At 39.9% G+C, this 13,138-nt stretch overlaps 1 long non-coding RNA gene across 1 annotated transcript in view; it reads right to left on the bottom strand.

The window, feature by feature from the left end:
• Positions 1-555: 555 nt before the first annotated feature.
• LOC102984726 (uncharacterized) overlaps positions 556-13,138 on the bottom strand; it is a 139,024-nt gene continuing 126,441 nt past the window's right edge. The window contains exons 3-5 of the long non-coding RNA XR_448781.4: positions 4,128-4,276; positions 3,781-3,909; positions 556-852 (exon numbers count right to left, since the gene is read on the bottom strand). This is a non-coding gene — a long non-coding RNA (uncharacterized lncRNA). The remainder of the gene's footprint in view (positions 853-3,780; positions 3,910-4,127; positions 4,277-13,138) is intronic.

Below are 13,138 nucleotides of genomic sequence, written 5' to 3'. Positions count from 1 at the left end.
CATCACGCCACCTCCATCACCTCCAAAGGACTCTACCTGAGACCCCAGCCTTGCTTGGCTTCCTTCCCTGCCCTGCCCTGCTTCTCCTTCTCCCTTCTTCCAGGGACACCTCCTTAACAAAGCACTTACACACAGACCCTCATGTACAGTCTGCTTCAAGAAAACCTGACTTAAGACAAACTGTTAATAGTTTTCCACTGAGAGCCATTTGGCCCTGGGAAGTAGGAGGCTGAGCTCGCAAGTAAGGGTCACATAGCGCCAGCTGTGGGGTGAAGGAGAAGTTGGAAACCCAACTGAGTCTGATGTCTCTGATCAAAAGCCAAGAGGAGAGAGTTCATATTGGAGAGGAAAGTGAACCTTACCTTCTGGGTTGAAAGAATTTATACATTTAATTATCTTATTTTAAAAGGTCCATGATCTCAAAATAAACACTGTAAAAAGCCTTCCAGCTGGCTGACTAAACACATGTATTCACATCTCCTCTGTCACAGTTTGGGCTTTCTGGGAAGCAGACTTGGATTTCGAGGTTAGCATGAACAAGGTTTATTAGGGAATATTCTTGGGGTCAACATCTGTGGAAGGGAAGGGAAGAAAAAATAGACAGGGAGAAGCTGGGCTGGGTGAATTCTCAATGTAGGCCTCTGCTGACCCCACAGGAAGCTCTGAGGCTGGGTGGTCTTCTGAATTGTAGCAAGTTGGTTGAAAAGGTTGAGCCTTGAGTTGATGAGTCATTGGTTGAAGGCTCTCCCAGGAAGGGCGCCAGCCTTGGGCAGCTGGAGGAATAAGCCCTTCAGTCCTGAATGAGATCTTGATAGCACACCCAGCATCCTCTACATCCTTCCTCACAACATCCTATTGAAATAACAGGAAAAATATAAAAATGGGTTTATAATGAATTCAAATGAATCTGGATTATCAGGAGAGGTATCTCTAGCAAAACTGAACAAGGAAAACTTTCTGGAATAAATTGGTGAGAAAGGATTGATAAAATTGCCCAATAAAATGAAGAGACTGAAGTGATTTTCAGGTGTCAGAGAAATATCCCAAACAAGTCCCAAAATATCTCAGGCAGAGCCCTAAATAACCTGAACATTAGAAGCAGCAATGGGTGAGTGAGGACGCATGCCACAGGCATCGAGCTGGGTAATTAACTGCAGAGTGAAACAATTGAGCCAGCCCTGCACTCTCCAAGAAGCCAGGGAAATCAAGTGCAGAAAGTAGTTCCAAAAAATGAATGGGGGCCAGGAAGTAGGGGATAGCTGTGAGTAATAAACTGAGTTAAACGCTGCTGGAGATTAAATAAGGTCTAAAAATTCAGCACCCCATTTTACAGGTAAGGGAAATGAAAAAAAAAAAGAGATTCAATGACTTGGCTGAAGTTCACACAGCCTCTTTTGTTTCTTTTTTTTTAAATTTCATTGAAGTATAGTTGATTTACAATGTTGTGTCAATTTCTTCTGTACAGCAAAGTAACTCAGTTACACCTATATATTCTTTTTCATATTCTTTTCCATTAGGGTTTGTCACAGGATATTGAATATAGTTCCCTGTACTATACACTAGGACCTTGTTGTTTATCCCCTCTATATATACTAGTTTGCCTCTGTTAATCCCAAACTACAATTCCTTCCCTCCCCTACCCACCCCGCCTTGGCAACCACAAGTCTGTTCTCTATATCTGTGAGTCTGTTTTTGTTTTGTAGGTATGTTGACACAAATCAGCTTCTTTTTTTAAAATACAACTTTATTGAAATATATTTTACATTTTATAAAATTCATTCATTTCATGTGTACAATTAAAAGACGTTTAGCAACTTTACCAAACGGTTGCTACCATTACCAGAAATTAATCTAAGAAAACGTTTATCCCAATTAGATCCCTCATGTTCATTTGCAGTTAATCCATCCCACCCCTAGCCTCAAGCAACCACTAAACTACTTTCTTTTTATATTAACTTACATTTTCTGGGCATTATGTAGAAATGGAATCAAGCAATATGTAGTTGTTTGTGTTTGGCTTCCATCACTTAGCACAATGTGTTTGTGGTTCAACCATGAAGTAGCAAGCAGGTGTCAGTGGTTTCTTCCTTTTTATTGCTGAGTAGTATTCAATGGAGCATCTACCAATTTTGTCTATCTCTTCATTAGCTGATGGACATTTAGGTTGTTCCCAGTTTGGGGTATTATGAATAATGCTGCTATGAACATTCATGAGTCACACAGCTTCTAATTGCATTACTGGAATACAAACCTAGACCGTAAGAAGAAAGTTCACATTCCATCTTATGCTGCTTGGAGTGAAACAGCTTTCTCTGATGTATTTTCACAAAGCTGTCTTCCTGTGTTTCAGTCACCGGGCCATGGGGATTGTGCCACGCTCAAACTCACCGCTGGCAGATCCACACCACTAGGCCTCCATCCACAAGAGGACATGAATGAATGCCAGTTGTAGAATATATATCTACACATATGCATATACATATATATGTATGTATTTATATGTTTACATGTATATGTATGCATACACACACACAATGTTCTTAGGAAAAATCAGGGTTAGGTTTCAAACTAAAATCCCCAGAGGCAAGATAAATGGAATTGATGTAGGTAAAGTCCATAGACTAATACCTGAACCATGTGTAGTATTTGTTATTATGATTAGTATCCATAAAGTTATGGCTGACTTAACTGTTTTATTTTTTGAGATAGTAGCAAATTATTTAATTTTGCTTATGTAAGAAAGATGTTTCTTATTTATGAAATTATAACAGGTAATAATTAACTATAAATCATACTAAGTATGAAATCTATGCATTACCATTTTAACCTGCTATAAAAAAGTTAATAATAAAATGTGGTTCTAACTATAGACTGGTGAAGAATAAAACTGCTCAGCACCCTTCTTCCGAACCCTGTTCTCCTCCTGAATCCTCTGTATCAATCGTTGGCATTCCCATCCACCCAGCCACCAAGATAGAAGCCAGAGAGACATCCTATAGCTTCTCCATCTCTCTCATTTCCTCTATCCACCCAATTAGTCATCAGGTCTCCCCTCTCTTCCCTCCTTCCCATCCTACTGTACCTGCCATGCCCTGCAAAGATCCAAACTCATCATTTCGCATCGTCTACATTGTAGACTCTAAAAGATCTTCCATGATCTGGCCCCACCTCACCTCTCCAGGCTCATCTCCCACCCCTCCTTTGTTTTGGTGTTTCAGAAACACCAAAGCATTTGTAATTCCTCACACACACTTGTTCTCACAAGTTATTCCTTTTGCCTAGAATCTCCAACAGTACCTCAGTCTGCTTTTTCAGGTCCATAGTTTAATGTTAAACTCAAGAACCACTAGGCCCAAAATGCCTTTCGTGACCCCCAAAACCTGGATCAAATTCTTCTTCTCTGATTCCTCAGTCCCCAGGCATGCCTCATCATTGCATTTATCACTTTCTAGTGTAATGACCTCTTCATGGGAAGTTCCAGAGTAAGACAATTACAAGTTCAAATCTGGCTCTGACACTGACTAGCTCTGTCACTTACAAGCTTGCGATTTTGAGCAATCCCGTTACAGTCTCAGTTTTCTAACCTGAAAAATGGGGTTATTTCATCAGTGCATATTGATTCAGTGGATCCCTGGACAGATGAGTGAGTGGAGAGAAGAATGGGAGCGCCAACCAACCACTCTTTCATTGATTATGATGGAGATCCGGGGGAGGTATCCGAGGGTTTCAGGATTATTTACTTGTTTCTTGGGTACATCACATTCATCTTTCGGTACCTACCCGAGCCGTCTTCGTACCTCCCTCACGCCCAAGCTGCAGGCATCCTCGGCAGCCTCTCCAAACTCTGGACAGGAGTGGGGGGGTCTGCACCCCTTCATACAGCACTCGGCTCCATCCGTGCATGGTTTTCTGAATGTAAGAAACTCTTTAGAGAAATAATCTTAGTGTTTTGTTTTTCTTTTCTTTATGGAACAAAAAAACAAGAAATATATATAATAGAGCTGGGGGAGGGAGAAACCATCTCTTTCCTCAGAGTTGAAAAGGACAAGTGACCATAAAATGAGAACATTCCACCCCCAGCTGAGAAATAAAAACAGAGAGAGGGCCATTAGGCCCAGAGTTGTCACCTGTGTCCCTCCCCTCTCCGGCTGCTCATGGGCAGGAGGGAGCTCAGATGGAGCTAAATGGCTCTGCTCCCTGTGAGGAAGGGCCTTTCTGCTGCTGGCCGGCCTGGCCTGTTTTTCTTAGTTGCTGTTGTCTTCTCTTGACAGCAGCTCTGCAATGGGAGGGAAGGACACCCAAGCTGTATTAACACCACATATGTATTCATTCCTTCCAAAGGTAAAAAAAAAAAAAAAAAAAAAAATAACAATTCCAAGAATTTCCCTTCCAATCTACATTTTTGGCAAACACATTTTTAATAAGATAACGTAAATCCTGCTATGTACCAAACTTGTGTTTTCCTTTGACAGTCAGCCACCCGGCCCATGTCATACAAGGCATCAGACTCCATCTCTCACTGTCTTGGGTTCACTTGGTGAAGTCTAAGTGTAGTATAAAATATTGCCTCTAAAAATATGTATACTGTAGTACAAAAATGGACAGATGTTTCCTAGTGAGTAATGAGCACCATTTTTCTCCAGTTTCCCTAATAGGCTAAAACTAAAACCAAACACATCTATACATACACTAGACCCATCTCAATAGTAAGAATGTAACTGACAGTCCAAAAATTTTAGAGGTCAAAAAACAGACTTTTTTCTTCCTTTATTGTCTCTTTTTATTTAGACAACATCCAAATTCTTCCTCTAAGCCACTTAACACCATTACTAAAATTTCAAACTATTGTAGAATATATATCTACACATATGCATATACATATATATGTATGTACTTATATGTTTACATGTATATGTATGCATACACACACATAATGTTCTTAAGAGAAATCAGTTCATTGCATTAATTAACCTGTTCAAGACAGGTAAACTGAAGGGAAAGGGGCAAGCTGGGACATTTTGTTCCTGCCTTACATTCTTACCCCCGTGCTTGAAATGGGACCTCAGAGAAACACAGAGTGTTGGAGCCAGAAGTTCCTTCAAGATCAAAGGGCAAACTCCTTTCACCACTGAGGAAACCAGGGCCCAGAAAAGTAAAGTGACTTCCCAGACCACACAGCCAGATGGCAGAAGAGCTGTAAAAAACATACATAGATTCTAATAAGACAACTCCTGGGTGACATGGTTATGAAATATGGGGTAGAGAGAGATACCAGTCAGCCTCTCATCTGGAAGAAAGTTCCTTAAAACCTTCAAGACAGAAAGTTCCAAACTCAATAATCTTTGGACCTGATCATGGCATAGCAAGTAAGTCCCAGCACTAATGCTGGCAGGGGTCCATGAGCAGAGTGTGTGTGTGTGTGTGTGCATGTGTGTGTGTGTGTGTGTGGTGTGTGCAGGCACAGCTGGGAAGGGGGAACTCTGCTCCATGAATGTCATCATGAAGGGCATGCTTTGCCCCAGGTTCCTCCTATTCTCTTCTTACCCTCTTCCTCTGCTACCATTTTTCTTCTTTCTTCTCCTCTTATCCTACCAGGTACCTAAACTGCTCCTCTAGGTTCCCCGTCTGCACATGGTCAGTCTCAGTCCAGGGACTTCAGTGACTCCAACAACTAACTCATATCAACAGTTCAGTGATATAATTCGTGACACAATGGCCTAATGCTTAAAAGACCTCTTCAGTCTCAAAAAAAGGTTGGGGAGGGCAGGATCATGACATCATATGATATGATATTGTTCAGTTAATCAGCAATAATTTTTGAGAATCCACCATAGTAGAATGTCCTCATCAATTGTAGAAAACAACAGTGGCAAGAGGCCACAGTGGGCACTGGCTCGCACTTGCTCCGAGGTGGAGGTGGCACTCTGGAGCTCACAGAGAGCTCTGAGGGGGCAGAGAGGGGAGGGAAAGGGAGAGAGGGTAAGGGAAGAGAGCGCATTCACTGAAGAGCTCCTTTGCACAGGTGACAAAGTAGGTGCTTTATGCATGCAACCCCAATGTCAATCTGAAGAAAGACCAGGAGTAAAACAGCACAAATTCCTTCATCTCATAAAAGCATTACTTATTATACACATGAAATTAACAAAATCATTTAAATGTATTTGATGTTTAAAGAATTTCAGTCGCAAAATTTCAATTTTTTTCTATTCTACTGAACAATTTTTTTAAGTAGATTAAATAGGTTGCAATTCAAAGAAAGGTTAGATTCTGTCACTAGCCTACAAAAGTTTTCAGAGAAAAATGATGCCTCTCAAAACCAATCACATCTAGACTATATATTTATTTGTCAAATCTGTGCATTGTGAATATATACTTCTACACTAATATTTCTGCACACAATATATTTTTCACAGAAATTGTCATGAGGTCATTAAATCCTACTTATGGCTTCCAGAAATGATACAGAGAGAGAGAGAGAGAAGATAGGGGTAGATAGATAATCTTAGGTGTGAAGGAGAGGCAAAGGGGCAGATTTTTATTAAATGAAAGGTGAACTAAATGTTTTCATTTGAAAAAATAGATAGATATTAGCCATGTAGTAAAACCCTTAGACTTCAGATCTAAATTACACTTACATATCTTTGTGATGGAAGAAATTTTCACATAGTGAGGTATGGGGAAATCATTCTGGCTTATATATGATTTGGCTTGAACATTCTGCTAACCAGAACAGCCTGTCTTACGACTTGTCTAACATACATTATACATCTGCTTTAATCATTAAAGAGAATGCATTTACCAGATTGTTTAGAATGTCTACTTTGAAGATAATGATAAATGTCCCCTTCCTCCTATGGCACCAATGCTAGTACTCCTTCAAAGACGAGGTTTCCTTCTCAGATGCCAGGGTCATGTGGACTCACTGTGTACATGCTAATCTGCCTCTTTTGAAACCTTGGAGGAATGTATCCCTGTCAGGTTTGATGTTTGTTCTTTGTTCTGACAAGTCACTCAGGCATCCAAAATGGAGCCAAGTGGCCACTGTGGATATGGTTTCAGATACATTCCTTCATCACCGAGAACTTGAATTTTCTGAACTGTATCAAACTCAAGGTCACTACCAGCCATTTTCAAAAAAATATCTGCTGGCAGATGCCACTGCAACCTTATAACTATGCAACCATTTTGGACCCCAATCGATCCTTGCTTAACAAGCACCCTCACTTCTTGCCAGCTCCAATTCTAATTCCTGACAAAGAACTTATGTAATTTTGTGCTTTTTGCCTATGCAAGCCTCCCCCATTTTGTAGTCTAGTGGAACACAATTCAAGTGTTTCTTGAATCTGTCTCCCAGGCTATAGTTCTCAGTTTGACTTGAATAAAATTCTATTCTATTCCCATTATAAATTGTTTATTGATTATTTCCATGGATATTCGTTATAAGAACTTGATAAGCAAGGGTACTGAGACCATTGTTCTCTTAAAGTTCTGTAATCCTAAGAAATAATTCCAAATAAATTTTAAATAATGGATATTTCATTTTTCTACTTTATACTGAAGAGGAGAAAGGGAAAGAAGGTTAACATTTATTGACAGCTACCTGATACCTAGTGTTAGATACTTTAGAACCATTATTTACTTTCTTTTAAAGAGGTTCCTATTGAAATCAAAATTATGATCATTTTTAATATCTCCATATCACTTTTCAACTTATAGCAAACATTGGAATTAGAAACTAATTTTAATGATTATAAATATTGCAAAATAAAAATAAATTTTGTTCACCAACCTAGTGACCTTTATATCACTAAAAAACACCAGAATATTTGAAGATTTTGATAAACATATCAAATTACCGGCAATCCATTGCAACAATAAATTAACTGCACCAAAAACAAGGACTGAATTTTCTTCCTGGTGAGGGGGAGGAAACTGACTTCTTTTTTCTCTTTCTATTATTTTTTTGAAGTAATAAAAGCCTATTAATATAAAGTGACACATTTCGATGTGAAAAATGCAGGCTGTGCAAATCTTGCGGTTCTCACTGAACTAACAATAGACCCACATTACACAGATGGGAGTTCCCTTCCTTATTCACCTCATAAGTGTTAGGAGTAGCACACACAGCTTTTTCACTGTAGATGAACACTTGGTAAACACTATCATCGAGACCTTTAACTTGTGTGCTTCCCTAGTCTTGATGTAACTAAGTTTGTAGCTTTGATGTGACAAGAGTAAGAGATTTTTCACTGAATACATATATCCCCATAATTGTAGCACATTCTCAGTGGTTGTTCTCAGCACATGGTTAGTTGTTAGTTTTTGTTCCTTCTTTTTTTTCTTCTTTGTTTTAATTTCAAGAAAAACTAATGAGTTTCCAGAAGCAGTGTGAGTGCTTTGGGGCTGAATGTGATTTAAAACCGGCAGTAAAAGAAAAAGAAGACAGGGAAGGTAGCTGGTTAATTGACCTTTATTGTGCCTTCTGGTTCATTTAGAAATGGAAATTAAATTAACATGATAATTCAGTCCTACTGTGTTAAGGCTGCTATAAACCCATTGAATTTTATGGCCATTGATTTAGCATTTTTTTCTATTAACTGGCTTTAATTTTCAAAATTGTCATGCAGGTTCTGAAAAGTGTTTCATCCGCTCTGGTTCCTCCAAGTTACTAATGTGTAGCCTTTCCTTTCATAGTAGTCACTTAATTATTCAAGCGCAGAAGGCCCAACTGCCCTCAAATGCCTGAATTAATTTAGAAATTAACCCCATTGAAAGTCTTTTTAAGAAGTAAGGAATGTTCAGGGATAGTAAAAATCAGTGAAATTTCCTAATGCATATATCTAATTTTTTAAATATTGTACCTCAAAACTAATCCAGGTAAATGGAGAGAGAGGAGAAGATTTTGTGTTGGTGTTTCTTTTTACAGCTTCTTGATAACATGAAAATCGTTTAAAATGCAGCCATTCCTTGTAGTTCATTTAGGTGCCCAAACATCTTTTTAATGACTAATTTAGAATTATGACCAGTCAAAATTTCTATTTTTGAACTTTTAAAAGGTATCAATTTTTACTTAAAGCTAAAACGATTTTCTTGATTCTCTCTTTAGCAGATGTAGGTCTTAAGTATATAGCTTACAGAGCAGATTTTTAATTACTAACTCAAATATTAGTTTATTTTGAAAGTTATTGACACTTGAGGTCTCAGAGAGTTTCAAAAGGATTCTCTAACATAACCTCATAGTATTTCTGAAAAGTAGAAACATGATAATTTTACCTGTCTGATTCTTTACCACTAAAGAAAAAGAAGGTAATTGATGGGCCCACAGACCCACAACTAGAACACTAGGCCTGTAAACAGTGCTGGACTTTCAACCCCAGTTTATAAATTCAAAGAAATGATGAGTGACTCTTTTTTGACTAAATTGTGAACATTTTTTTGTTATTTTCAAATGGTATGTTCAATTAAAATACCTCAATTTTAAAAAATGCTACATCATGGCTGATCTGTTTATATTAGAGTCTAAATGGCTGTTTTTATGTGTGCTTTTGATAGTTTTAACAATTGGAAGTAGTAATTAAAGACCCTCAGAGCATCTGAAGGTATTGCTGTTGGAAAATGGCAGATAAATATTTCACTCCCTTCTGGGCAAAGTTAATCAGGTTCTTCATTATCCAAGCACTTTTGCCTTAGATGATGTTTCCACTCCAAGTCAATGTTTTCCCTAAGTTACATATACTTCCTGGTTTAATGAACAGCTAGATATAATACCTAACAGAAAATGCATACCTATAAGAAGAGGTGTATTATTTCCTTAAAAGGAGAGCAAAAAATGGGTTTGTGAAGAAGTGCTGGGGTGGAAAGGATTTAGAAACACATGCTAATAAATATGGTGGAAGGAACGCTACCAGAAGATCTTTTGTACTTCCTAGTATTAGTAGAGCATCTTGCACCCGGAAGACTCAACACATAAATTTTAACAATTGCCAACACTTAACTATACAGCACTGACTGTGTGCCCTGCACTATTTGTTCTAAGGATCTTATACGTATTTACTCATATAATCCTCACATAAAGTGGGTACAGCAATTACCCTTCCCACCATACAGATAAGGAAATAGAAGTGTTACTGAAAGTGGGGGTCTGGCTGCTCACCACTCTGAAGCCAATAAAGAGGCAAGGTTGGTGGAAAGGAAAGTTTGCTTTATATCGGAGGCCAGCAGTGGTTGGGGTGTGGGCAGGGGCAGACTTCTGTACAAAGGCTGACTCTCCCCACTGACAATAAGTGGGCAAGAGCTTTTATAGATGGAGGGAGGGGGCTACATGTAGAAATAGCACAGTCAGCTCTGACAGTCATCTTGAAATTATTCATGCCATGGTCTGATCAGCATCATCTTGATTGTTTTAAGTTCCGGGGTTGATTTGTTCCCATTTCTTTGAGGTCAGTTCTCAGAATCGTGGCAGCTTACGTCATGGCTGCAGTCTGGTCATCATGTAGTTAACGTCTTTCACCTGGTGGGGGTTTCAGTATCTATCAGATAGCTCAAAGGATATGGCTTAGAATATTATCTATAGCTCCTGAAGAGGAACTAAAGGTCTTTCACTTTGGTTAATGACTAATCTATTCTTATTTGGTCTTGTTTGACTGTTTTCCTCTGTTCCTGCATTTTCTCACTTCTCTGATTAAACTTATTGTTTGGCTAAAGTTTTTTCACAGACAAAAGGCAGGCTGAGGGCTTCCCTGGTGGCGCAGTGGTTAAGAATCCACCTGCCAATGCAGGGGACACGGGTTCGATCCCTGGTCCGGGAAGATCCCACATGCCGCGGAGCAAATAAGCCCATGCGCCATAACTACTGAGCCTGTTCTCTAGAGCCCGTGAGCCACAACTACTGAGCCTGCATGCCACAACTACTGAAGCCCGCGTGCTTAGAGCCTGTGCTCCACAACAAGAGAACCCACCGCAATGAGAAGCCTGTGCACCACAACGAAGAGTAGCCCCCGCTCTCCACAACCAGAGAAAAGCCCGGGCACAGCAACGAACACCCAATGTAGCCAAAAATAAAATAAATAAAATAAAATAAATAAAATAAAATAAATAAATTTATTTTTTTAAAAAGGCAGGCTGAGAACATGGCGGGGGACAAAGGAGTTAAGCAGCTTATGCAGGGATCTGAACCCATGCTGTCTGGCTATTACAACCTGCATTGAATGACTGCTATACTCTTGTGTCTGTTGATTTCATTTGACATTAAATCATTCCCAGTCACCAGGCCTGATAATTTGGATCATTTTGGACTCATCCCTTGTCATTGTTCTCTTTCTTGCATACCTCCTCTCCATCCCCATTCCTCACACCCTGATCATCTTAAATCCTAGAGTCTGGTCAGTTTTTATTCCCCAATCATGAAATCTAAACATATTCCCTTGAGGAGAATTTATAAAGTGTTCAATGGTGTTAATATTTTGAAATTTGAAACCCCTGACCTCTGCTCTGAGGGTAAGAAGCAGAATTGAGCGTGAAGGAGGGAGGATGAGAGTGAGTGTAAGGGGAGAAAGAGCACTCCAGCCTCCTTTTCCTGTTTTTTTTATGGCTTTGGGTTTATACAATTTGCCGGAGTAGTTTTTGGTTTCTTTCTCAAGCACTGTGCCTGCGATGTGGGAGCTGCCAAAATAGAAGTGATTCATCTTTCTCCTTTTCACAAACTGTGTACCTCATACTTAACTCTATCATAGCACCTATAACACTTTATTCCTTACATGGTGGTCTCCTTTAGATTCCCAAAATTTGGATTCAAAGGGTAGTTGATAAGGACTGTAACTGACGTAAAACTGTATCCTCAAAACCTTGAATGATGTCTGGCTCGTTCCTCTTCAATAAATTACTGATGACTGAGTGAGTTAATGAATGTCTGAAATAAACAAGCCTTCACCAAGAATAATAAATGAGAGTAGAAACCATGTTCTAGTTATATCTTTTCTAGAAAAAAAAAAATTGTTTGAGGAAATGTAGCAATATCAGTATAAATAAATACTAATGTTTACTAATTTTGCACTTATTTTAAGAAATAAATTTTTATTTCTGATAAGGAACCAAGATGGCGGAGTAGAAGGATGTGCTCTCACTCCCCCTTGTTAGAACGCCAGAGTCACGGCTAGCTGCTGGACAATCATCAACAGGAGGACACTGGAACTCACCAGAAAGGGTACCCCACATCCAAAGACAAAGGAGAAGCCACAATGAGATGGTAGGAGGGGCACAATCAGAGCAAAATCAAATCCCATAACTGCTGGGTGGGTGACTCACAGACTGAAGAACACTTATACCACAGAAGTCCACCCACTGGAGTGAAGGTTCTGAGCCCTACGTCAGGCTTCCCAACCTGGGGATCTGGAAACGGGAAAAGGAATTCCCAGAGAATCAGACTTTGAAGCCTAGTGGGATATGATTGCAGGACTTCGACAAGACTGGGGGAAACAGAGACTCCACTCTTGGAGGGCACACACAAAGTAGTGTGTGCATCGGGACCCAGTGGAAGGAGCAGTGACCCCAGGGGAGACTGAGCCAGACCTACCTGTTAGTGTTGGAGGGTCTCCTGCGGAGGCAGGGGGTGGATGTGGCTCACCATGGGGATGAGAACACTGGCAGCAGAGGCTCTGGGGGGTGCTCCTTGGCGTGAGCCCTCGTGGAGTCTGTCATTGGTCCCACCAAAGAGCCCAGGTAGGCTCCACTGTTGGGTTGCCTCAGGCCAAACAACCAACAGGAAGGGAACCCAGCCCCACCCATCAGCAGTCAAGCAGATTAAAGTTTTACTGAGATCTGCCCACCAGAGCAACAGTCAGCTCTGTCCACCACCAGTCCCTCCCATCAAGAAACTTACACAAGCCTCTTAGATAGCCTCATCTACCAGAGGGCAGACAGCAGAAGCAAGAAGAACTACAATCCTGCAGCCTGTGGAACTAAAACCACATTCACAGAGAGATAAACAAGATGAAAAGGCAGAGGGCTATGTACCAGATGAAGGAACAAGATAAAACCCCAGAAAAACAACTAAATGAAGTGGAGATAGGCAACCTTCCAGAAAAAGAATTCAGAATATTGATAGTGAAGATGATCCAGGATCTCGGAAAAAGAATGGAGG

The sequence above is a fragment of the Physeter macrocephalus genome, chromosome 15, assembly GCF_002837175.3.
Source record: "Physeter macrocephalus isolate SW-GA chromosome 15, ASM283717v5, whole genome shotgun sequence".
Classification (NCBI taxonomy): domain Eukaryota; kingdom Metazoa; phylum Chordata; class Mammalia; order Artiodactyla; family Physeteridae; genus Physeter; species Physeter macrocephalus.
Note: the sequence above shows the minus strand (reverse complement) of the source record. Positions and strands in the feature narration are given on the sequence as shown.